This window comes from Sus scrofa, chromosome 2 (assembly GCF_054392235.1).
Source record: "Sus scrofa isolate SSC_HxYL_T2T_F1_AM1 chromosome 2, Sscrofa_HxYL_maternal_Yorkshire_Landrace_v2.0, whole genome shotgun sequence".
Classification (NCBI taxonomy): Eukaryota; Metazoa; Chordata; class Mammalia; order Artiodactyla; family Suidae; genus Sus; species Sus scrofa.
The window spans coordinates 33,473,635-33,500,493 of NC_139384.1; the positions used below are offsets into that span (position 1 = coordinate 33,473,635).

The 26,859-nt window shown below is 38.0% G+C and overlaps 1 protein-coding gene across 13 annotated transcripts in view; it reads left to right on the forward strand.

The window, feature by feature from the left end:
• Positions 1-26,859, forward strand: part of LOC146405318 (uncharacterized) — an 887,521-nt gene that overhangs the window by 22,852 nt on the left and 837,810 nt on the right. For 3 of the 13 annotated variants that reach the window (XR_014837131.1, XR_014837137.1, XM_085011606.1), the window contains exon 1: positions 6,077-6,427. The exons of the other annotated variants lie outside the window; for them this stretch is intronic. The gene's annotated coding sequence lies outside the window, so the exon portion shown is untranslated. Of the gene's footprint in view, positions 1-6,076; positions 6,428-26,859 lie in introns of those variants that run through there. 13 annotated transcript variants of the gene reach the window in all.

Here is a 26,859-nt window from a genome sequence, read left to right on the forward strand (position 1 = left end):
GGAAAGGGGAAAAGGTGTTGTTAACCCTTTATTCAGAAGAGTTTCATTGAGAAAATATGATTTGAGCAAAGACTTGAGGGAGATGAGGGAGTTAGCCATGTGGCTATCTGGTAAAAAGCTCTCTAGACAGAGGGAACGATCAGTACAAATACCCAAGCAGGAGGCATGTCTGGGATGAGTGAGGGACACAGGGGATGTCAGTACACCTGGAATAGGGTGAATGAAGTCAAGAGTAGTAGGAACCAGTCAGAGGTAGGTGATGCTAATACAGCTCAGGTAATACCTCTTAGGACATTGTCAGGACTCTGGATATTTCTCTGAATAAAATAGCGAGGTATTAGAGAGTTTTGAAAAGAGGAGTGATGAAAGGAAGAGTGATGAAATTTCAGTTATATTTAAGAAGAATCATTTTGCCTCTTATCTTGGGAATAGACTATAGGAAAGGGTGGGAGCACAATTACTTGTTAGGAGGCTGATGCAGTATTTCAATGTGGACAGTAACTTGGGCTCACGCAGTAGCTATTGACATGAGGGGCCCTAGTCATATACCTGATATAAACTGGGTAGTTCCATGTTCAGATTTGCATCCTCTATGAAATATAATATTAAGCTTATTCAAATATCTGTGTACATGAGTATAGAACATAGAGAGCTACAGCTAGGTGTCCTGAGAAATTTGAAATATGGCCAGTTAAACTTTATTCTTTGAGAGTAAATCAAGTAAAAGAATAATAATTCTATATTGTCCAGACTGAAGGATGAAAATTCCTGAAGGTTGCATTGCAATATGAGAGGGAAATGCTGGTGTTTTTAAGTGAGTGGGAAATTGTTAAGCTTTGTGGTGTAAATTACCAGGCAGTTACTTTCCCTCTCATCTTTGCTCAAGTGCTAAGGTATTGGCTAGCCCCTTCCTGGCTGCTCTCTTTAAAACTGGGGAATTCCCTGGTGGTCTAGTGGTTAGGACTCAGCACTTTATCACTGTGGCCCAGGTTCAATCCCTGGTCTGGGAATTGAGATCCCACATCAAGCCACTGCATGTCACAGACAAAAACAAAACAAAACAAACTGTGGACTGCTTTTTCTGATTCCCGGTATTCCCAATCCCTATTCTCTACTTAAATTTTCTCCATAGGGCTGATCATTATCTGCTGTTATGTCTTTTATTTATTTATTGTTTCCTCACTAGAATGTAAGTTCCTCAATAGCAAGTACTTTTGCCTGTTATATTCACTCCTATATTACCAGTGCTTGACAAATACTAGGCACACACTTATTTTTCTAAATGAATATATGGTGTATTTATTTGAATTTCAACCAACGTATTTTTTTTCCCTCCTGATATGTTGTTGTTTTTATTTGCTTTTGGTGCAAACTTGGGTTTCTTTCTTGCTTTTTTTTTCAATGCATGTCTTCTCAATTATGGAAAATTCCAAACATGTGAAAGTAGAGAAAATAGTGTAATTGAACCCTATATAGCCAATATCCATCTCCAGTGATTATCAATAATGATCAATCTTATCTTTTCTATTTCCTCATTTTTATCACCACCCTGGTCCACAAATTATTTTGAAGCAAGTCCAAGACATTATATCATTTCAGTATATACCTTTAGGACTAGGACTCTTAAAATACATAGTTACAATACCATTATCCTGCTGCAGGAAAAAAAAAAAAAAAAAAAAAAAAAAAAGAGCTGTAACTCCATAAAGTCATCACAGGAAAAAAAAAAAAAAGATTTTCATAATGTCCACAAATATCCAGTCACTGTTTAAGTTTTCCCAATTGACCCGCATTTATTTAACAGTTTGCTCAAATCAAAGTACAAATAAGATCTCTATATTGCAATTTGATGGATGTACCACTTATCTATTGTTACAATATTGCTTTTAACAAAACCTGAATTACTTCCCGGGACAAAGAAAGAAGAATTTATTACTAATGTTATCTGGGGTCAGCTTGCATGTTCTGTTGATCTTATCTGGGCTATTTGTGTATCTGGTTTTGGTTGGCTGTTGGCTATGTGGTGACTTGGATGATCTGGACTTGATCCATATGTCTGTCCTTTAATAGGCTACCCCAGGCATGTACTCATAGCAATGGCAAAGGAATGGGAGAGCAAGCAGTGACATGCAAGTTTCTTGAGGTTTAGGCTTAAATGTGGTACACCATCACATTTTTTTTTTTTTAAGGGCTGCACCCATAGCATATGGAAGTTAGGGGTCGAATCAGAGCTACAGTCACTGGTCTATGCCACAGCCACAGCAATTCGAGATCCGAGCCGCATCTGCAACCTACACCACAGCTCACAGCAGCTTGGGATTGCTGACCCACTGAGTTAGGCCAGGGATTGAACCCGCATCCTCATGGATACTGGTCAGATTCGTTTTCACTGTGCCACGACAGAAACTCCCTTTTTTTTTCCCACTTTACAGTCTTTTGGCCAAAGCAGGCAATATTGCCGAGTCACAATGTCAGATTGGAAGGTGCTTCAGAGTTATATTGCATAGAACTAGGTGAAGACTGCGATAATTTTTATAAACTACTACTGTGGATATATCATTTAAGCCTCTTTTAATTTATTGGTGTCCCCTCCTCCATCTCTCTTTATTTTCCTTGTTGCAATTTATTTGTTGAAAAAAATGCTGGTTGGTTTTTGTTTTTTGTTTTTTTGTTTTTTTTTGCTTTGAGGAGTCTGTTTTTCTGATTATATTCTTACAATGTGATTAAATGTTATTAATGTTTCTATATCTCTATATTCCTATAGATTTTAGTTAAATCTGAAGAAGGAATCAGATTCAGGTCTGATAATTTTTCCTTTTTGCTAAAAACATGTTGCAGAGTCTATTGTGTACTTCTGATAGGTACATGCTATTTAGTTGTCTTTCTTTTTGTATCTTTGCCTAATTCCATTATTTTATTAAGAGCAGGAGTTCCCCTCATGGCTCAGTGATTAACGAATCCGACTAGGAACCATGAGGTTGAGGGTTCGGTCCCTGCCCTTGCTCAGTGGGTTAAGGATCCGGCATTGCCATGAGCTGTGGTGTAGGTCGCAGACGTGGCTCAGATCCTGTGTTGCTGTGGCTCTGGTGTAGGCTGGTGGCCACAGCCCTGATTCGACCCCTAACCTGGGAACCTCCATATGCCACGGGTGCAGCCCTAGGAAAGGCAAAAAGACAAAAAAAAAAAAAAAAAAGGCAGCAGAATAGTGATATTGTAACCCTATCATTTCTTAATATTTTAGGTGGAATACCCTGTAGAGAAAACCCTCTCCCCTCATCAATTATTAGATTTCTCTGAGGTACAAACGGAATAGGAGAGGTAGGGCAGATGAGTCAAGGCTATGGACAGATTGAAGGAAGCTGTCCAGGGAAAAATCATACTGCTATCACATGGAAAAGAAACATTAGACAGGTTAAAGTAGCAGATATCCACTCTCCCAGGAGAGAGAGGGATTGATTATTTGGTCCAAAGACAATCCGTATGGCTCTTATAAAAGAGATCTTCATTAAATAAGCCATTGAATTATGAATCTGGTAGCTAGCACATTTTTTTAAAAATTCCTCTTTTTGCCAAGCAACTATATGATGATTTGGTTTCCTGTATTAATCTGCCTCCTGAATTTTCAGTTTTGCTTGTTTTACAAACAAACTTCATTTGAGTGCATTCAAGATTCTTTTGAATGTGGTTAGTGAGAGCCAGCCTTCTCAGGTCAAATCTGCTCTCAGAGTTTAATACCAGACCGAGTAAGGACTAAATTCCGAACTCTGGTAAATTCTTCAAAGTAATACCATCCAGGGAGGGCTCCTTCAACCTTTCATGGTGTTAGAATGATGTGTTTCCTAATAAAAATGGATAACCTGTCTTTTTGATTAATAAATCATGTCGTCACAGTAAATTTGTAACTTTCAGGGTTAGCTTTCTAGAACCTAAAAATTTCTGTGTGAACTGATAAAATATAATTTAGAGGCTATCAAATCTGAGTCCCTTATTCCATTTACCATCATAGTATAATGAGAACTTCCTGAGTGGCTAGCCAGCTCCTCTCCTAAATATCTAAAAATAAAAACCAAATAAATAAAAAAGTATATATTTTTTTCTGCTTACAGGAGATGTATAAACAAGAGATGCATAATATAATAAGATTTAGTGAAACTTTTTGGAAGATCACCCAAGAAGTCATGGTTTCCAAATTCAGTGGTCAGTCCTCTCAGCCTCTTAGTAGCATCCACTCCTGTGATATTTCTTGAGAGACTTCCTACTTACGGCTTCCAGGGTACTCTACTCTCATGGTTTTCCTTCTGTTTGGAAGACTGCTGGCTTTCATTTGCTTTTGTGGGATTTTCTTAGTCTTGCTGACCTCTAAACACTGGAGTTTTCCAGAATCATTCCTCACACTTCTTCTATTTATTCTCATTCCCTTGGTGACTTAATTCAGTCCCTTATCTTTAAATATCACCTATAAGTCTGCCTGTCTATCTGTCTGTCCGTCCTTCCTTCTTTTCTTGCTGTATGGACGTTCCCAGGCTAGGGGTTGAATCAGAGCTGCAGCTGCCAGCCTCCAACACAGCCACATCAACATGTGATTCGAGCTGCATCTGCAACCTACACCACAGCTCATGGCAACACTGGATCCTTTAACCCACTGAGTGTGGCCAGGAATTGAATCTGCATCCTCATGGTTCATTACTTCTGAGCCACAATGGGAACTCCAAATACCACCTATATGACTTTCAAATTCATATTTCCAGTGCTGATCTCTTCTCTGAACTCCAGGCTTTAATATGAAACTGTTGACATCTCCACTTCTATATCTAATAGACATCTGTATTCTCACATGTCTTAAGCCAAATTCTCTTTTTTTTAGAGTGAAAATTAATTACCTTTATTTATGATAGAGCAAACAAGGGGACATTAAATGTTCTAAGGCGATGAAGCCAAATTTCTCACTAATCTCTCACACTCTTCTTTCCATCACACCACACTTATTTATGTGAAATATATCTCAAAAAAATTACACTGTAGATTTTAGTTTTTGGTAGTGGTCAGAGAAACATCTAGCCTATTGCAGGGCTGTGTCTTTGGTTGCTACCTACACATCTCTTTTCTATTCCCCCCTCTCTCTAAATATGTACAGATATTACTAAACAAGCTAAAAATGTGAAGTCACCTAAGATTTTTAGAACAAATTCTTGATTTCTATTTTATTGTCACCCTCTCCCCAATAAAAAAGGAAAGTAAATGAGAAAACTTCAGAGTTCCCATTGTGGCTCAGCGAAAATGAATCTGACTAGCATCCATGAGGACGCAGGCTTGATTCCTGGCCTTGCTCAGTGGGTTAAGGATCCTGTGTTGCCATGAACTGTGGTGTAGGTCACAGACATGGCTCGGATCCCGAGTTGCTGTGGCTGTGGTGTAGGCCGGCAACTGCAGCTCTGATTCAGCCCTTAGCCTGGGAACCTCCATATGCCATGGGTGCGGCCCTAAAAAGACCCTCCCCCAAAAAGTTATAAAATAAATAAATAAATGAGAAAAGCTGGTCTTAGTTCAGTAAGAGTATGAGTACATTTTCATTGGTTAGTTGTATAACCTTGGGTAAGTTACTAAAAATTCTGGTGCCTCAGTTTCCTTATTAGTGAAGATTAAATGAAATGATGTATGTGAGAGTTAAATGAACTCATATATATAAAGAGTTTGGAAAAGTGCCTGGTGCCTACTAAGAATCATTTGAGAGTTGACTATTTAGTTATTGCTATCCTTATCTTGGTTGACAACATCTCTGTTTAGCTGCTTGCTCAGGCCAAATAGTTTGGAGTCATCCTTTATTCTTCTTTCTCATACCTTGTGTGAAATTGATTAGCAGTTTCCTCTGGCTCTACTTTCAAGTGTGTTCGAAACCCTGTCACTTTCCACCACTTCCATGGCTACAACCCAAGTCCAACCCATCATTATCTCTTGCCTGGTAAAGGACAAGTATCTCCTCATGGGCTCCCTGTTTCTTTTCTTGGCTGCGTGATGTTGACCTGATTTGGCCATGGTGCCTGGATATTTAGTCAAACGTTATTCTGGGTGCGTCTGTGAGGGGGTTTTGGATGAGACTAACATTTGAATTGGTAGATTGAGTAGAGCATCTAGTCAGTTAAAGGCCTAAGTAGAGCAAAAAGTAGACTCTCCTGGGACTAAGAGGGAGCTCCTCCTGTTGACTCCCTTGAGCTGGGATATCTGTTTTTTTCCTCCTCTCAGGTTGGAAGTGACAAATTGGGTCTCCTTGGGTCTTAGGCCTGCCAGATTTTGGACTAGAACTTATACCATTAGCTCTTCTCAGTCTCACGGCCTTTGGACTTAATCTGGAACTGTACTATCTGCTCTGCTGGGTCTCCATTCAGCTTGCTGACTGCAGATCTCAAGACTTCACAGCCTCCATTATCATGTGAGTAAATTCCTAATAATAAATTAATCTCTCACCTATCTACCTACTTACCTACCTCTTTATCTATAGCTATCTTCTATAGGTTCTGTTTCTCTGGAGAACACAGACTAGTACATTCCATAAGTCTATCTTCTCAAAACAGCTAGGAAAATCCTTTAAGAAAATAAAACTGATCATGTCAGTTTCCTGCTCAAGATCCTCCAGTAACTTCCTCTACTGCTTGGAGTTAAATTCTAAGTTATTTCCTTGAAGGCCCTGCGTGATCTGGCGGTGGCTCATTCTCTGATGCCACCTTGTATCATTTACTATGCTCTGTGTTGTCTGCCACACTCCTGTCATGCTGGCTTCCTCACTGTTCCTCGAGCATACAAATCCGATTTCCATGTCAGGGTCTTTAGACATGCCATTCCCTCAGCCTAGAATTCTCTTCTTTAAGTCAGTCGATGTTGGCTCATTCTTCATTAGTTCAAGAATCTACCTAAATATCAGTTATCCAGGAGGCCTTCCCTAATAACCACTCCTTCAGTCTCCATCTCTTTATCCTGCTTTATTTTTTTCTTGGGCTCTTACTTGATGTTTTATTAGTTATGTATGTATTTGTCTTTATTTGTCTCTTCTCGATAGAATATAAGATCCATGAGATCAAGACATTTTACTAAAAGGTCAAGGTCTCTTTTACTAAATGCTTTTTTTTTTTTTTTTGTAAAGGTCTTTTTAGGGCTGTACCCATGGCATATGGAGGTTCCCAGGCTAGGGGTTGAATCGGAGCTGTAGCCACTGGCCTACACCACAGCCACAACAACGCCAGATCTGAACCACGTCTGTGACCTACATCACAGCTCAGGGCAATGCCAGATCCTTAACCCACTGAGTGAGGGATCGAACCTGTGTCCTCATGGATGATAGTCAGATTTGTTTCCACTGAGCCATGATGGGAACTCCCGTTACTAAGTGCTTTTGACCTGGCAGTGTCTGTACGTGGTAGATGCTCAGTCAATATTTGTTGTTGAATAAATGCCTGAAATATAAATAACTGCACTCTCCTCGCTTAAACTTCAGATATTTGTTGTTGACCCTGTCTGTCACTTGGGCCAGTCTTTAGCCTGAGAATACATCACTCACCTGCTTTGTGCAGAGGCCTTTTTTGACTCCAGAGTAGGTTTCAATAGTTTTGTTTTTTTTTCCATGCCCATGGTGTGTGAAAAGTTCCTGGCCAGGGATAGAACCCACGCCACAGCAGAGACAGTGCCGGATCCTTAACCCACTAGGTCGCCAGGGAACTCCTCAATGGATTTTTTTTTTTTTGTAATTAAGAAAATTCTAGGAGTTCCCGTCGTGGTGCAGTGGTTAACGAATCCGACTAAGAACCATGAGGTTGCGGGTTCGATCCCTGGCCTTGCTCAGTGGGTTAAAGGATCTGGCGTTGCTGTGAGCTGTGGTGTAGGTCTCAGATACGGCTCGGATCCCACGTTGCTGTGGCTCTGGCGTAGGCCGGTGGCTACAGCTCCCATTCGACCCCTAGCCTGGGAGCCTCCATATGCCGTGGAAGTGGCCCTAGAAAAGGCAAAAAGACAAAAAAAAAAAAAAAAAAAAAAAAGAAAATTCTACAGGTGAGCTCATAGGTATATGCTTGTGTTATTTTAATTAGTTTAGAGAGAGAGAGAACTGGTTTCCTTATTAATAGAAATTCTATGTCCCTTTTTTCTTCAATGGTCAGCTAAAAATAGAAAATAGGAACTAGTCACATGTGTGACTAGGTAGAAATTTCTTAGCCTCATCCTGCTAAGTGAATGATTTATTGAGTTCTCAATGACTGACCTATAATTTTTAACTGTTAAATAACATTGTTTATTTTTAAAGATATGGTGAAATATATTTTTAGGGAATTGCCCATGATGTCTGTGACATAAAAAATAAAGTATGACCTGCTCATAGTAACTCTAATCAAACAGTACAGAAAGGTTCTAAATGATTCCCAGTCACTTGGCCACAAGTACTAACTATTAATAGTTTTGTATGCGTCCTTTCATTTTTAAATTTTATTTATTTATTTATTTTGCTTTTTAGGGCCGTACCCATGGCATATGGAGGTTCCCAGGCTAGGGGTCTAATCGGAGCTACAGCTGCTGGCCTACACCACAGCCACAGCAGTGCCAGATCCAAGCGGCGTCTGCAACCTACACCACAGCTCATGGCAATGCCGGATCCTTAACCCACTGAGCAAGGCTGGGGATTGAACTCAAAACCTCATGGGTACTAGTTGGATTCATTTCCACTGTGCCACAATGGGAACTCCTATGCTTCCTTTCAGAAAAGAAATTATGCACACACCAGCATATAGAAATATTTCTGTTTTCTGATTTTTATTCACAAAGAAAGGATCATACTTTATCCATTATTCTTTTCTTTGTTCTTTTTTTTTGGCCATACCCGTGGCATGTGGAAATACCCAGGTGAAGGTTTGAACCCTGTGCCACAGCAGCGACCCAAGCCACTGCAGTGACAACTCTAGATCCTTAACTCATAAAAGAACTACTTTTACCCATTTTTCTCATTATTCTGTATTTCTTTCGTAAGTCAACGTGGCTTGGTCATCTTTCCATTATCAGCTAATATAGATCTCCTTTCTTATATCATGGGCTATATGGTATTCCATAGTATAGATTTTTTTTTATTAAGAACTATAATACTAAAAGCATTTTTTTGTTTCCATTTTTGACTGCAGTAAACACCCTATACCATGTATCTTGCAAGTGTGGCTGTAGATAAATTCCTTGCAATAAATTTCTAGGTCAAAGAGTACATATACTTTAGATTTTGGAAGATATTGTCAAATTGCCTCTAAAATGTTGCATAAATCTGTACTCCCACCAGCAGTATCAGCTTTGGTCATTATTAAACTTTAAAAATTATCACCAATTTTGTGGGCCAAACTAATATCTTCTTTGGGCTTGCATGTCTTTAACTATGAATTATGAATTTTTTCCATGCCTATTGCATTGCTTTTTAAAATAAATTATCTATTCATATCCTTTGCTTGTTTTTATCCTTTGCTTGTCTTAATCTTGATTTATGTAACTTCTCTATATGTTGGAGAAATTATTCCTTTCATGTATGTATTCCAAATATCCTTCCCAGTCTTGAATCTAATTTTTAATGACTAATTTTTAATGTAGTTACATGACATGGGTTTTATCTTGCTTAGAAAGGCCTTTTGCATTGAGATTTTGAATGCATTTATTGATTCGTTAGAACACTGGTGATTTCATTTTTTAACTGTTTAAATCTTAGGTATTTCTGGAAATTATTTAACAACTACAAATCAAATAGGGGTCTGACTTAATTTTCTTCTTAATAGGTTATCTAGTTGTCTCAAAGCATTTATTAAATAATCAATTCTTTTTGACCACTTATTTGAAATACTCATTTATGAAATAGGTTTACATCAATTTTAAATTCTCTCTTCCATTCTGTTAACACATAAGATGCTTCTTCAGTCCCAAACTAACTATTATAGTTTCTTACCATATCTCATTATCAGGACAACTTGTCCTTTCTCATTTTCCTTTTCAGAATAATCCTGACTTTTGGTATATGTTCTATTTTTCTAGCTGAACTTCAATTCAGTCTTTATAAAACTTTATTCTGTATGGAGAAGAGTATAAAGGAACCTTTGCTTGTTCTCACCTGTTTTTATTTTTTCACTCATAGACATAACAATGATTTGTTATGTGTTTATTTCTACTGAGACCATTGAGAATGTAACTGGTTTGAATGCTCAGAATGACAGGTGGTGGAAATTGGGAAAATTTGATTCCCATACACATGGCCCCAAGCAAGAAATGGCAAAATCCTCCAGATGGAATTCTAAAGGCATGAATGTTTGTGTGTAGGTTGTCAAAAATCTTGTGATCCTTGTTTTTACAGTGATGAAGGCAGCCAATAAATGTGAATAATAAAGGATCCAGTAGAAATATTTAAGAGGAGTTCCCGTCGTGGCGCAGTGGTTAACGAATCCGACTAGGAACCATGAGGTTGCGGGTTCGGTCCCTGCCCTTGCTCAGTGGGTTAACGATCCGGCGTTGCCATGAGCTGTGGTGTAGGTTGCAGACGCGGCTCGGATCCTGCGTTGCTGTGCCTCTGGCGTAGGCTGGTGGCTACAGCTCTGATTCAACCCCTAGCCTGGGAACCTCCATATGCCGCGGGAGCGGCCCAAGAAATAGCAACAACAACAAAGAAATATTTAAGAATAATCTCTAATTTATTGACTAGGCATTTTCCTGCCTTCCTCTTCAACTCCCAGAATTTACTTGGTGTAAGCAAGTATCATTTTTAATTTTGTATGTTTTTTATTTGACATTTTCCCAACCTTTTTTTTGGACTCTTCAACTGTATTGGCACTAAACTTAGAACAGTCTCCTTGGGAATCTGATGCCCTTTCAGTTCACTTCTTAAATGTTCTTAAATATTGACAACCATCAGTTAAACTCCTAAAAAACTTCTCTTCCCCCCTGGATTTTACACTAGATTTGATTTCTTTTCTTATTTGCACTTCCCATTATGGAGGAAGTGACAGCCAGCATGTTGCCCTAAATGCTTATGCTCCACTCCCTCCTCCCCGCTTTTTAATATAAGTTGATATTTTAGCAGCTGAGCTGAGCATCCTGAGAGATTTCAGAATCAATGAGCATGTTTTGGAACTCTTATTAGAACTCTTAATTTTAGTAACATTCTAAGGTATCCTCATTTAACAGAAGAGTAATAAACAAGCTAAAAGAAGCTGAGGAGACAGGAAAAAATTGTATATATTGTACACTTATCATATGCTAAGAGTTGCCAGGTACTTTGTTCCATGAGGGCAGTGACCAGGTTGGTTTTGTTCACCTGTCCATCCTTGGTATCTAACATACTACCTGGGACATAATACCCACTAAATATTATTTGTTAAAATTTTGAATGAACATCCATGCTGCAAGGCTGGATAGAAATGACTGATGAACAGAGAGCTATTGTTCTCCCACCTTGGTGAGTGTATTTGTGGAGCAGATCAGTTTGTATACCTGAAAAGCTTTAGTAAACCTGGATTATTTTAATCTGTTTTATCAGAGCATCTATTCTCAGTGACTGTGGGAAACCCTAGCAGATTTTTAAAAATTTTCAACAATTAAGTTTTCATCTTTGCAGTTTTTAGCCTCTCTACATTAAGGCTAGGGGATAGGCCTGGGGGAGGGAGGCAATACATAGAAAACTATGCTTATTTTGGAAAGAGTGTATCTGGAATATATTTCCCTTTGTCAAGTGTTGTTACTCTAACTTCTTTAACACTGCAGAGCATTATTCTTTTGAAGGTAGTGTTTAGTTAAATTGTAGACCCACCCCCAGGGATAAGAGTTCCATGGGAGGAAAATGTGTTTCATATCTTAAAATTTAAATTTATATTTTTTGGACAGACTTAGGCTCGTTTTCATTTGGCATTTGATGATGTCTGTGTTATCCACACACTCTTTTCCATGAGTAGAATTCATCAAGGGTTGGTTATACCTCCTCCACAAAGCCACTTGGTTTTTCTTCAGTTTTGCCATCTTATTGCTTTATATGCTTGTGACAGAGCTTATGATTAATCACTCACTTTAAATATTTTGAACAACAGGACTGCTGCCTTTCTCCACCCTGGAGAGCCTGGGGAGGGCTACCATCACTTATAGCATACATGGAGAGGTATATTAGAGTAGCCTCGGGGTCTCCTGCAATCCTGGGTAATTTTTCACAGAAATGTAGTTTAAAATTCGAGAGCAGTTGTATGCCTTTTCTTCTAAATTGCTGAGCGATTTAATGTCTTTTTAATGTGAGAAGCCATTTGCATTGTCCCGAAGTATTACAGCCTTTAAACCAATCACAGGATCGTTCTAGGCTCCATTTGTTTCCAGATTTCATGTGCTATGGTAACAGTGAAAGGAAACATCACACTCATTTCTCAGACACTGTTGGCAGTTTCTGTTGCTACTAATGCAAAGGTTTGGTGTGTAATTTGCTGTTGGTTTCTGCAAAGCACAAATTATATTATTGGTTTTAAATGATAATAGATGCTATTACTTTAGACATGTGAGAAAACAAAACAAGATTGTGGTATGAAAACTCAATTTTAAATTGCTTGATTAAGTTATTTTAGTGGTGTATAGCAACTATTATTCTTTATTATGCTGGAATAAGCCAGTTTACTGTAAATCAATCTAACAAATGAAATGCCTGAAGGTACCTTATAAATTGCAGTATGGATTTTGTTGTAGTGAATATAAATGAATCAAATGCAGATTCCTAAGACAGTTTAAAAATGTGTCTAGCAACATATGTATTTAAACCATTGACCTAACTTTCATAGTTAATTATATTCAGCTAAGATTTTGTTTGTTTACATCTTCTCAATTCTGACAGAAATCTGAAACAGCCAATCATTTTGAACTATAGATTTCCTTTCATTTGATTGGTAAGGAAGTTTCTCCATGCTTCCTTCTCACTGACCATGCTATAGATTGAATGTTTGTGTCCCACTCTCCTCCCCAGTTCATAAACTGAAACCTAATCCCCAAAGTGATGGTATTTGGAAGTGGGGTCTTTGGGGTGGGAGTCTGTGGTGAGGGCCTATGGTGGGAACTTGTGACAAGGACAATGAAAGGAAGGTTACACAATTTGGGGAAGGGGTTGGCTAGTGGGTGAGTCCCACGACCAAGTGCTTGTGGCAGGGAAAATTATAAGGGAAGGGGAAAACTAGAACAATGAGAGAAAATGGTTGGGGTCCGAGTCTTACCACCAGAGAAGTGCAACAGCAGGAATTGACATACAGGGGGCAGTTAATATTTATAGGTGGTTAATCTTTGCAGGCAGTTGTTTCCTGTAGACGTTGTCTCTTGCTGTCCAGCTCTAACAGCTGCATTCCCAGGGAGAAAGCTTCTCCCATTCTCCTGGGAACCTATCAATTAGGCCAAGGAGGGCAGAGCCCTCCTGAATGGATTAGTGCTCTTACAAAGGAGGTCTCAGAGAGCCCTTTCCCCTACTCCCTTCTACTATGTGAGGACAAAGCAAAAAGACTGTTGCCTATGAAATAGGAACATGCTTTCATCAGACTCCAAATCTCCTGGCACCTTTATCTTAGACTTGCTAGCCTCCAGAACCATGATAAATAAATTTCTGTTGTCTGTAAGACACCTAGTCTATGGTATTCTGTTATAGCATCCTAAACTGACCAAGAGGCCAGAAGATAGCTTAAACGAGAGGGTGGTAAAGCTTTCATGAAAATCTGAGTTGGTGATGAATAATTATATAGCCACTACACCCTGAATTGATATTATACCTAGAGGACTTTACATGGATGCCACTGAGTGAGAAAAGCAAGATGTAGAAAAGCATGTAAAGAGGATTGTTGGCTCTGCATATAGATGTATCATATGTGTGTATACTACATATCAGTAGAGATATAGAGATATATGGTTAAATATGCAAACATAATAGTGTTTAGCATAGATTTCCCAGGAAATGAGGTGAGTGGGAATAAAAGCAATAAACAGATTAAAAGATAGTAAATACATCCCTAAAATGCCAGTTTTATGTTTGTTAAAATGGGCATGTTTGTACCTGTTGACTTTGTTTTTAGAGGAGAAAGAATTGAAGTACAGTAGAAACTCTTCTCCATTTATAGAGCAGTGAGTAAATTAGATTTCTCTAGACTTTTTTTTTTTTTTTTTTTTTTTTGGCTGTGCCTTTGGCATGCAGAAGTTCCTTGGCCAGGAATCCACCCTGAGCCACAGCAGTGATAATACCAGATCCTTAACCTCTGGGCCACCAGGGAACTCTGGATTTCTCTACACTTACCACCTTGAATATTGGACATTAAGTGAGGGAAACCGAAATCCGATTGCTTTGTTTGAAAAAGGGAATATAGGAGTTCCCACTGTGGTGCAGTGAGCTAAGGATCCAGGACTGTCTCTGTGGCAGCCTGGGTTCGATCCCCTGCCTGCTGCAGTGGGTTAAAGCTCCAGCATTGCCACAGCTGTGGCGTGGGTCACAGCTGTGGCTTAGACCTAATCCTTGGCCCAGGTAGGCAGCGGGGGCTGGGGGAGTGGGGAAGAAAAAGGAATATGGTTTTTATAACATGGAATAATCAACTGCCCTTAATTTTTTCTATGTAAAAGCCCCAGAGTGAGGGTGACTGTTTATATAGGGCTTTCCTTTAGTCAATAAGCAATTATTTCACACCTAATATGGCCCAGGCCCTATGTCAGGTGCTGGGCAGCCCCCCTGGAAGTAAGACTACAAACTTCAAGGAAACTGTAGTATAGTTGGAGGGACCAACAAGCAGTTAATTTATCATGTTTGTCAAGTGGAAAGGGGAAGAAGATAAATCTTTTCAGGTAGAGAGAACTGTCTGTGCAAAGCTTCAGACGTGAGAGAACATAGCATATGTAGGGACTCTGGAATAACACGTGCTTGGGCAACCGAGGGAAGGAAAGCTGGTTGGGCAGAGAAGGGGTAGAGAATATCAGGAGAAAAAATTAAGGTGAGTTTGGATGAGATTGTTTAGTGACTTAGAAGGCATGCTCTGAAGAGCTTGGGGTCTTTACTGCAAGTCATGAAAAGCTCTAGAAAGTCTTAGCGTGGACGTGGACGTGACATGATGGGATTTATGTTTTTAGAAAGTCAGTCTAGCAGCAAGGTGTAAGATATAGTTGAAGAGTAAGAGAGCCAAGGCAATGAACCGTTTGAGACACTTGCTGAAAATAAACGGGAGAAAATAAAGGTTTTAAGGAGAGGAAGAAGGTACAGTGGGAGATTGTATAAAGGCAGAATGAATAGAATATAGTGATTTTTGTGAAATATTGACCAGGAAAGTCAGGAGTTAAACATACTTCCAAAGTTTAAGGATAAAGTCAGTGTAATAACTAATTCTTCCCCATTAACTTGGAGAGAAGGGAGAAGGTTTAGATTTAGAACATGCTGATAAACAGTCTAGCTCTAAACACACAACTAATTTTTATTGCGTGTTTACTATATATCAGGCTAAATTATTGCATTTATTATTATTATTTTACTTTTTAGGGCGCACAGCTGTCAGCCTATGCCACAGCCATAGCAATGCAGGATCTTAGCCGCATCTACAACCCACACCACAGCTCATGGCAATGCCAGATCCTTAACCCACTGAGCAAGGCCAGGGATTGAACCCGAAACCTCACGGTTCCCAGTCGGATTCTTTTCTGCTGCGCCACAACGGGAATTCCCTATGCTACTATCTTTATTTAGTATTCACTCAACAAATATAAATTGAATGCCAACTGTGTGTCTGATAATGTTTTAGACATTGGTATTATTATTTTTTCCAACTTATAAATGAGGAAACTGCAACTTGAAGTGGTTAAGGAACTTGCCCACAGTATCACAGCTAACAGACGGTGGAGTCAGGACTAGAATCCAAGTTCATTTACCTCTCAAAACACTTTTCAGCAATATGCTGTGTTGCCTTTTTGACATGAGAACACATGACATGTGGAATGGGGTGGGCTCCATATTTCCAAGCAAAGCTGGAGACATGCAACTTAACCTGGTTTTACATGTACTTCAGTGCTTCCAAGCATCTCTAAATAACATGATTTCATTGCTATGTTGTAATTTTTCCAAGCTATTGATTTCTGGCTATGAAAAATAAGGGTATAATTCTTTCTTCTCTCTGCCCCACTATACACTTGCAACTTTTTTTTTAATCTCCTGTACTTCCAATACAGTGATGATCTAATTTTAGTTTAATATATTTACTATACACTATTTTTTCAATTTTTTTATTAGAGCATAGTTGACTTACAGTATTGTTTAGTTTTGTACAGCAAAATGAATCAGTTATACATATTCAAATATCCATTCTTTTTCAGATTCTTTTCCCATATAGGTAACTACAAAATATTGAGTAGATTCCCTTGTATTTTGTAGTAGGCTCTTGTTAGTTACGTATTTTATGTATAGTAGTGTGTATAAGTTTTTTTTCCCATTTTTTGAAAGTTGTATTGAAGTATAGTTGATTTATGGTTTTGTGATAATTTTTGCTGTACATTAATTTATGCTGTACAACAAAGTGATTCAGTTATACATGTACGTACATCCATTTTTCAGATTCTATTCCCATGTAGTAGTGTGTAATGTTAATCTTAACCTCCTAATTTATTCATCTACCCCAAGTTTCCCCTTTGATAACCATAAATTTGACTTCAAAATCTGTGGGTTTTTTTCTGTCTTGTAAATGTTATTTTGTATTTTTTTAAATTAGATTCCACATAGGTGATATCATATGATATTTGTCTTCTCTGTCTGATTTTCTTTGCTTAGTATGATAATCTCTAGGTCTATCCATGTTGCTACAAATTGCAGTATACTAGTCTTTTTTTTTTTTTCCTGACTGCACCTGTAGCATATGGAAGTTCCCAGGCCAGCATTTGAATTAGAGCTGCAACTTTAGTCTACACCACAGCCACAGCAGCACTGGATCCCACCCACATCTGCAGCCTCTGCCTCAGCTTGCTGCAACATTGGATCCTTAAAACACTGAGCAGGGCCAGGGATCGAACCCACACCACACCAATGACTTGAGCTACAGCAGTAACAACACTGGATCCTTAACCCACTGAACCACTGGGAACTCCTCTTTATCTCTTCTTTGTGTTATTTAGCTTGGTTCTGGTTTTGTTTATCTTTCCTATTGAATTCTCAGAGAAGATAATTTTTTGAAATTCTTTCTATTTTTGAAAATGTATTTATTTTTTCCTTCATTTTAAGATGGTAGTTCAGTTTTGTAATTCTAAGTTGAAAATAGTTTTCCTTCAGAATTTTAAGATGATTTCACCCTTGTCATCCAGCTTGCAGTATTAAGAGTAAGCCATGTTGAACCCCATTTTTCCTTTCCTGTTGTTTGAGGGATGGTCTCTCTGTCTACAGGGATCTGAAACTGGAAATTTCCTGATAGTTTTTTTGTTTGTTTGTTTGTTTTATTTTGCTTTTTTGGTGAGGAGTGGGGCGATTTTCTTCTCAAAATAGTCTCTCTCTCTCATTCCTCTCCCAAATCTCCCCTCCTCTTGTATCTTTTAGTTTATAAGTATGGTATAATAGAAATACATTTGGTCTTTTCCCCAGGTTTCTGGCACAGAGCTCCTCAAACTTTGGAATTTCCCAAGTTATAGGAGTGTCATTTGTTATTCATAAGGAGCATCTTTTGAGTACACCTGAGGTGACTTAGGGTGATGCTCTTAGTAAGCTTCAGGATGGGGCTTGGTCACAAAAGACTAAGTTATTAGACGGTTGGAACTTTCAGTCCCATCCACCAATCTGGGGAAATAGTTGGCCTGGGAGATTGCATATTAATCTTGGAGTTCCTGGGTGGTGCAGCAGGTTAAGCATCCGGTGTTGTCACTGCAGCGGTTAGGGTTGCTGCTGTGGCCTGGGTTCAGTCCCTGGTCCAGGAACTTCCACATGCTGCAGGTGTCCCCCCCCCGCCCCCCCCAAAAGACCTAACAAACCAAAAAACCTCTTGAACAACAAGATGTGGTGAGCGTCTGGGTTGGTGAGTGCATCCACATGCCAGAAGGGTGGCATACCCCAGTTCCCAGGAGACAAAAGTTCCTGCCCGAGGGACCCTTCTGGAACTCACCCTGGGTACTGCCTCTTTTTGGCTGTTCATCTGTCTCCTTTATAGTACCATGCATAATAAGCAGGTAAAAGTAAGTAAATGTTTCTGTTGAGTTCTATGGGTAGCTTTTAGCAAACTAATTGAACCCAAGGAGGGGGTTGTGGAAACCTCTGATCTGTAGCCATTTAGCCAGAAGCACAGGCGACATTCTTTACTTGTGATTAGAGTCTGAAAGGGAGGGGGCAGTCTTGTAGGATTGAGTCCTTAAAGAGTGGGATCTGATGCTATTTCAAGGTAGATAGAGCAGAATTGAGTTAAATTGTGGGACCACCCCTTCCCCCCAAGTCACTGTCCACTGAGAACTGGATAGTTGCTTAGTTGGGTTGGAAAAAACACACATGAGAAGAAGCTTTCCCTAGATGTGTGTTGGTCTGTGGCTTTCAGCTCAGTTTTAACAGGAAACTAAAAAACTAACTAAAAATATGATAACATAAGTGCAGATTGTCAACGGAGAGCTCCCTTGCAGGTTGCTCCGACTAGGCCTTTGAAATGAGGAATCTCTGATGTTTATATCCTCTAGGGCTTGTGAGATTCTGCAGAGAAGAGTCTTCAGTCTTGTTTCCTGGAGGGTGAAGGCTGGCTGACAGCATTCTCTGAGCCCAATGGGATAGCAATGTCCTCTATTTTTAGTAAGCTATTTTTAGTAGCTGACCCTTGAGCTATTTTCAGTGACATCAGTCCAGAAGGAAGGTACCTCTATCTTACATTCTTTAAAGAAAAGACCTTTAGTCCTTTGCTGCTACAGAGCATTGCTGGTTTCCTGGCTATTCTCGGTGGCTTGGGTTTCAGATAATTTTCTTTTTAAAAGACTTCTCTTTACCCACATTTACAGAGATACCTGATATTGCCAGTTTTCAGGGTTTATTGCTGCCAGCTAAGGATTCAGTTTTCTTATGTCTCCTAAGTCATATATTTCTTTTCCTTCTGCTTTATATTCTCTCAGAATTTGTTTCTGTTTCATCTCATGTTCTCCATGTTTTTGTGGGTTTGTGCCTTAAAAAAAAAAACTTTACTATTTTAGCAGATTTTTGAAAGCTAGTGAAGGTAGATGTGTGTATTCAGTCTTCTGTCCCTAAAAATCCAGAAAATGTTAGGAAGCTCTTTCTGGATGCTTTTACGATGTTGTTGTACTTTTGATTTCACTTATTAGAGCAAGTTTCTCTAGTGGCACCCTTTGTAGAGATTGAGAATGACAGCCAAAATGGCCTCGTTGAATGGCCTGGAACAGTTTTTTTTTTTTTTTCGGTCTGCCATTCACTGGCTCTGTGATTTAAGTCAATCCCTTAAGCTCTGCTTCTTAGTCTATGTCTCTATAAAACAGAAATAATACCTATGTTTATAGGTTATCATAAAGATAAAATCAGATAATCTGGCAGTGTTTTATGAAAGAGTTTTAATGTTCTTCATAACTGCATGCAAACTAATCTATATGTGAAGACACCTTGGTGTTCTTCACAGTATAAACAATGTCAGTTTAAGTCCTTCCCCCACAGATTCTTTTTTTTTTTTCCCATTGCCTAATTATTTTTGTTGATTTTTCCCTGAAACTTTTCTCCCTTTTCCAAGAGCAGCCAACTGCTCTACCCTGTACCAAGAGAAGGGAAATGATTATCCTGAACTCTTCCTTGTCAGACTTCTGCCAGTACCTCCCAAGGCATTTCTTCACTAAGATAAAAACAACAAGGGGATAAACTCATTTCAGTTCATTATGTCTTCTGTTTCTTATGCCTTTAAGTTTCTCATCTGCTTACCTTAGATGAGGGACTTTTCCCTATGCCATTACCAGAGTAGCAAACCAAATGACAATGCCTATCAGCAGCTTATCCCAACTGCCAAATTGTGGAACATACTTACTCTACTAACTGAAGAAAAAATACTGACAAAAAAAATTTGGATTCAGTGACTGAGGCCAAAAATAGTTTCAGGCTAAAACAAAACAAAACAAAACACCCTAATCCAATTGTTTATGATTCCCTACTAGCAGCAGAGAACTCCAAAATAGCTGTTCTGCTGAACTTTCTCTGAAAGATTGTCTCATGATTCTGTAGCATCCTGAAATTCATGTGCCAGGGATACAGTTCTTGTGCACCTTTTCTAAAGTTTCTCTTGAGGCCGTTGATGGTTGGCAACTATACCTTTTGTAATATAAAATAAATAATAAAAATAACATCAAAAGAGAACAAGATGGATTTTGGTTTCTGGACTTGGTGGAGTAATTGGAACCAGCCTAGCCCTCTAACTTTAAGCACCTGGAAAACTGGACGAAATTTTTGGAACAAAATTTATTTTTTAATTAGTGAGTAATAAGTATTCCAGAACTTCGATCCTTGAGAAGGGAAGCCAATAAGGTGAATCCTAAAATCACTCTGGTTTTCTGCCAGAAGAACAGGGATAGGGATTCTAGGATGAGCAAAATTATTCCCCTGATTTCAGGGGACAGAGATCACAGTGTAGAGAAGAGCTGAGGCTGCTGGAATCTGCAGGACACAGAGTATAGGAGAAGAGAGAGCTGTATAGAGAAAAACCTCCAGAAATCTGCTTATGAGTCCCTTGGGTCTGATGCTGACTACAAACCCAGAGATTTATAGGGTAGAAACCAGTGAGGCTGGGGAAAGATAACTGGGTAGTTATTAGCCAAAAATTTCCATAGCTCATACAGGGCTGGGAGATGTTAAAATTCTGACCACTGCAGTGGAGAGTCCTCATTTAACACTGAGGACATTTCCATAGAGATTCCAGAAAGGTCATACTTCAGAAGTCTGGCAAAACTAACTGTAATGTAAAGATATCTCTAGACTTCTCATAACAAACCTGAAAAAGAAGTTTTGAAAAGATCAACCTTATTATTGGAGTTCCCACTGTGGCTCAGTGGTTAACAATCTGACTAGGAACCATGAGGTTGCTGGTTTGATCCCTGGCCTTGCTCAGTGGGTTAAGGATCTGGCGTTGCCATGAGCTGTGGTGTAGGTTGCAGACATGACTCAGATCCCACATTGCTGTGGCTCTGGTGTAGGCCAGCAGCTGTAGCTCCAATTCGACCCCTACCCTGGGAACTTCCATATGCTGTGAGAGCAGCCCTAGAAATGGCAAAAAAGACAAAAAAAAAAAATCTTATTGGCAAGTAAATTAATCACCTGGAAGACAAATGTTCAACACTGTTTAAAAGCTAAAACAAAATCTAGCATTCAAGAATGTAAGATTAACAATGGCCAACATCCAATAAAAGATAGTAAATCAGTAAAGAACTTTAGAAGAGCTGTTACTAATATGCTTAAAGATATAGTGGAAACCATGACAGTAATAACAAAACTATAGAAAAAGATCAAAGTGGAGTTTTTGGAGCATAATAGTACAATATCTGATATATTTATTGAATGAAATTAATTGATTATTTATTGCAAAATAAAAAAATTAGTGGACTTTAAGATATATAAGTAGAATCTATCCAAACAAACTCAGAGAGAAAAAAAGACTGAAAAAAAAATCAACAGAGCCTCAATAACCTGTGGAAAATATTAATTCATTTGGTGTCTCAGTTAAAGGAATAAAAGGCAAGAAAATACTTGCAGAAATAGTGGCTGAAAAATATCTTTTGAACAGTCCCGAGAAGTTCAAGGAAGCATAAGCCATTTGGACACAAAACCACACAGAGGTGCATCATAATCAAATTTCTAAAATGAAATGATTTAAAAAAAATTATTAAGAGCTCTTGGGATTCATGTGAGGAGATATATTCTGTACAGAGGAACAGAGATAAGAAAAACTGAAGTCTTTTACACATACATGCACGCGCACATGCACGCGTGCACACACACACAAGTAATTTAGAAGACAATGGAATGATTGCTCTAAAGTACTAAAAGAAAAAAACTTCAACCTTAAGTTTTATATCCAGTGAAACTATTTTATTTCAAAAGAAGAGAAACCATTTTTTTTTTCAGACAAACTAAAGCTGAGAAAATTTGTTACCACAAGATCTGTGCTATAAAATGTAAAAAAAAGAAAATGTCACCAGATGAAAGTGTGTATGTACATAAAAAGAGTGAAGAGTGCCAGAAGTAAATAAGAGGGTGCAGATCAAAAAATTTATTTCTAATTGAAATCTCTTTAAAAGATAATTGAGTATTAAAAATAAAAATGTATAAAAACAAGGATAACAGGGTGATATGGAAGTATATTGCCAAAGGTTCTTATAAGTATTATTGTTAAGTAATATTATTAAATAACAATATCAGTTGAAAAAAGACTGATAAAGATATATATTTATAAACCCTAGCACAACCACTAAGACAATACTACAAACAGGTATAGCCAATAATCCAGTAGTGGAAATAAGATGGAAAACTAAAATATACTCAGTAAATCTAGAAGAATGATGAAAACGAGAGAGAGGAAAAACTCAGAAAATAAATTACAAAGGAAATGAGAAAATAACATGAATGGACTGAAAATGAAAGCAAAACATTGAAACTTGTGAAATGCAGCTACAGTAATGTTTAGAGGGAAATTTTTAGCTTTACTTGCTTATGTTTAAAAAGAAAGAAGGTCTGAAACAATAAGCTTCCAACTTAAGGAGTTAGAAAAAGAAGAACATGTTAAAACCAAGTACATAGAGGGATGGAGACTGAAGAAAAGAATACGAAACAATAAAATATAAAATGGAAAAAAGAATCATTGGTACCAAAAAAGTAAATCAGTCCTAAAGCACAAGAAAAGAATGTGCCTTGATATACATATATTACTAAGATCTTTATTCCAGTTTACTTTAAAAATGGCTTAAACAATGAAGAATAAATGTGATGCCTTGCTTAAATTATACCTGCATATGTAATATTTGCATTTGCAAATTTCCTATTTCAATAGCTGTGTGGCTGACTTTCAGTTTTAAGGGAATTGACATACAGTCTATAACTTTATACTGGCTACTTGTTTATCGTATCTCTCGGTTAGTGACAGTGTATTTCAACCTGACTAATATTTGGAATTGTGTCTTTATGTTCTATGGTTATTAGATTTAGTTAATTGTATAAGGCCATTAATGTGTGTCATAAATATGTAAATAAAAGATGTTGTATCTTACTTCAGACTATACTACAAAGCAAGTCATCAAAACCATATGGTACTGGCACAAAGACAGAAATATAGATCAGTAAAACAGGATTGAAAGCCCAAAATCAAACCCATGCACCTACAGTCAACTAATCTATGACAAAGGAGGCAACAATATACAATGAAGAAAAGACAGCTTGTTCAATAAGTGGTGCTGGGAAAACTGGACAGCCACATGGAAAATAATGAAATTAGAACACTCCCTAACACCATACACAAAAATAAACTCAAAATGGATTAAAGACCTAGATATAAGACCAGACACTATCAAACTCAGAGGAAAACATAGGCCAAACACTCTCTGACATAAAGGACAGCAACATCTTTTCAGATCCACCTCTTAGAGTAGTGACAATAAAAATAAAAATAAACAAATGTGACCTAATTAAACTTAAAAATATCTGCACAGCAAAGGAAACCCTAAACAAAATGAAAAGACAACCCACAGAATGGGAGAAAATAATTGCAAATGAATCGACTGACAAGGGACTCATCTCCAAAATTTATGAACACCTTCTGCAGCTCAATACCAAAAACACAAACAATTCCATCAAAAAATGGGCAGAAGATCAAACAGACAATTCTCCAAAGAAGACATGCAGATGGACAAAAAACACATGGAAAGTTGTTCAATATCACTCATCATTAGAGAAAGGCGCATCAAAACCATGATGAGGTACCACCTCACACCAGCTAGAATGGCCATCATCAAAAAGTCTACAAACAATAAGTGCTGGAGAGGGTGTGGAGAAAAAGGAACCCTAGTACACTGTTGGTGGGATTGTAAATTGGTGCAACCACTGTGGAAAATTGTATGGAGATTGCTCAGAAAACTAAAAATAGAACTACCATTTGATCCAGCAATTCCACTCCTGGGCACCTCTCCAGGGAAAACCATGACTCGAAAAGACACATATACTCTGATGTTCATTGCAGCACTGTTTTCAATAGCCAAGACATGGAAACAACCTAAATGTCCATTGACAGAGGAGTGGATCAAGAAGATGTGGTACATATACACAATGGAATATTACTCAGCCATTAAAAGGAACGAAATACTGGCACTCTTAGCAACATGGATGGACCTAGAAATTATCATGCTAAGTGAAGTCAGTCAGACAATGAGACATCATTGCTTTCACTGACATGTGGAATCTGAAGAAAGGACAGAATGAACTTCTTTGCAGAACAGATACTGACTCACAGACTTTGAAAAACTTATGGTCTCCAAAGGAGACAGTTTTGGGGTGGGGGGATACACTGGCATTGTGGGTTGGAAACCCTATAAAACTGGATTGTGATGATCATTGTACAACTATAAATGTAATAAATTCATTGAGAAAAAAAGATGTTGTATCTTAAAAAAAAATAGCAAAACTGATAGACATCCAGCTAGACTGATCAGGAAAGAGAAGATACAAATTACCAATTAGCAGATACTCTAAACATTAAAGGAATAACTAGGTAGTATTAATGAATAACTTTGAGCCCGTAAAAATTAATGAGCGGATGCATTTTATTATATGTAAATTATATCTCAATAAAGACAATTGAAAATACAGAAAGAAAATGAGTAAGTAATTTTAATTTCTGTGTTCGAGTGTCTGTCTAGTCACAGGCCATGTCACTTAATCTCACAATGAAATGGTGATTTAACTTGGTGGTTTGGAATATATACTCTACACTGGGACTACTTGTCTTTGAACTATGGTTTAGCCAACTAGTAAGTAGTGACTAGCAAAGTTATTTAACCACTAAAATGGAAACTGCACATGGATTGGGAATTTCTGTTTTATTCACTTAGAAGATTTCTTGGCACCTGGTAGGCAACTAGTAAATATTTTTTTTAAACCCCAGTCGACAGATGAAATTGGCAAAGAAGAGACTTACTGACTTTCAAAGTTTTCCAGAAAGGGAGAAACTCAGGATTTGACCTAGGTCTGCCAGATTTCAAAATTAGTGTTGTTCTCTTGCTATGTCAGAAAAATAAGAAACCTTAAAAAGAGTAAGAGAGCCTGATAAGTAACTATGCATTTTTCTTTCAACTTCCTTATAAGAAAAAAGGAAATTATACTTCTTTTGATTACCAAATTAATCCTTGGAATTGTCACCCCCGCACTTTAAATAGAACTGCTACTGCAGAATGAAAAGAAAGCAGGAGTCATTTTTAATGCTTTCATTTGATGCTGCTGCTTAAATTGTATAGTTAAGACTCAAATGCAAGTACTTAGTATGCCAGGATTTTTGTAAGGCAAAACCTTACAAAAACAAGAGTTTCGATTCCTGAAGAGCAGGCCATTTTGCTCTACATTAGACTCCTCTGATATAGGCCATCAGAACAGTATGAAACTAAATTATGTTCAAATCAATTTTAAAGTTTGAAACTCATGCCCAATATCTGATAGGCATTGGGATAGGTGAAGAGACTACCCTCTGTGTAGCAAATATCTTGCTAATTTTTAATTTCGAACTTCACAACTGTGAAGACTTTACGTGTAAATCTCATTCTAACCAAATGGAGTAGAGTGTAACTATATAGTAAATAATACATCTGTGATTTAATTTCAGAATTATCCACCATAATCATGATATGTTTGTTATTTTATTCTTTCTAATCAGGTATCTCAATTGAGTCCCAACTTACTAAGAATAAATTTAAAAACTAAGTGTCCTCAGCTATCTTTCTCCAGGTTTGTTTCAAGTTGCATTTTTTTTTTCTTTTTTTTTGGGCCTGCACCTGCAGGATATGCAAGTTCCTGGGCTAAGGGGTCCAACCTGAGCTGCAGCTGCAGGCCTACACCACAGCCACAGCACAGCTATGCCAGATCCAAGTCTCAGCTGCAACCTACACCACAACTGGTGGTTATGCTGGATCCTTAACCCACTGAATGAAGCCAGGGATCAAACCCATATCCTCATGAATACTAGTTGGGTTCTTAACCTGCTGAGCCACAATGGGAACTCCAGCAAAAATTTTTAAACTTTTTATTAGAGGAAATTTAAGTATACAAGAGTGAGAGGCTAGTACAACAAACTGCTATGTAGCCATTTCTCAGCCTCAGTGAGCATCAACTGAGGTCAACATTGTTTCATCTATTATAGCTCTGCTTACTACCTCACACTCCCTGGTAATAGTATAATTTTATCAGTAAGCCTTTTAGTATGTATTTCTGAAAGACAGGGAAATAATTTTTTTTAAAAAACTCAAAATTTCAATGCTATGATCAAACCTGGATAACAATATAAGTATATTGATAAGATAAATATTTGTGTATATGGAATACATTTCACATGATATAAAAATTCATTGAAGTAGACAATAAACATAAATATTAAAGTTTGAACTATAAAGATTTTAGAAGAAACTGTTGGACAACATATTTGTGATCATGATCTAGACAGTGATTTCTTTTTTTTTTTTTGTCTTTTGTCTTTTGTTGTTGTTGCTATTTCTTGGGCCGCTCCCGCGGCATATGGAGGTTCCCAGGCCAGGGGTTGAATCGGAGCTGTAGCCAGCAGCCTATGCCAGAGCCACAGCAACGCGGGATCTGAGCCGCATCCGCAACCTACACCACAGCTCACGGCAACGCCGGATCGTTAA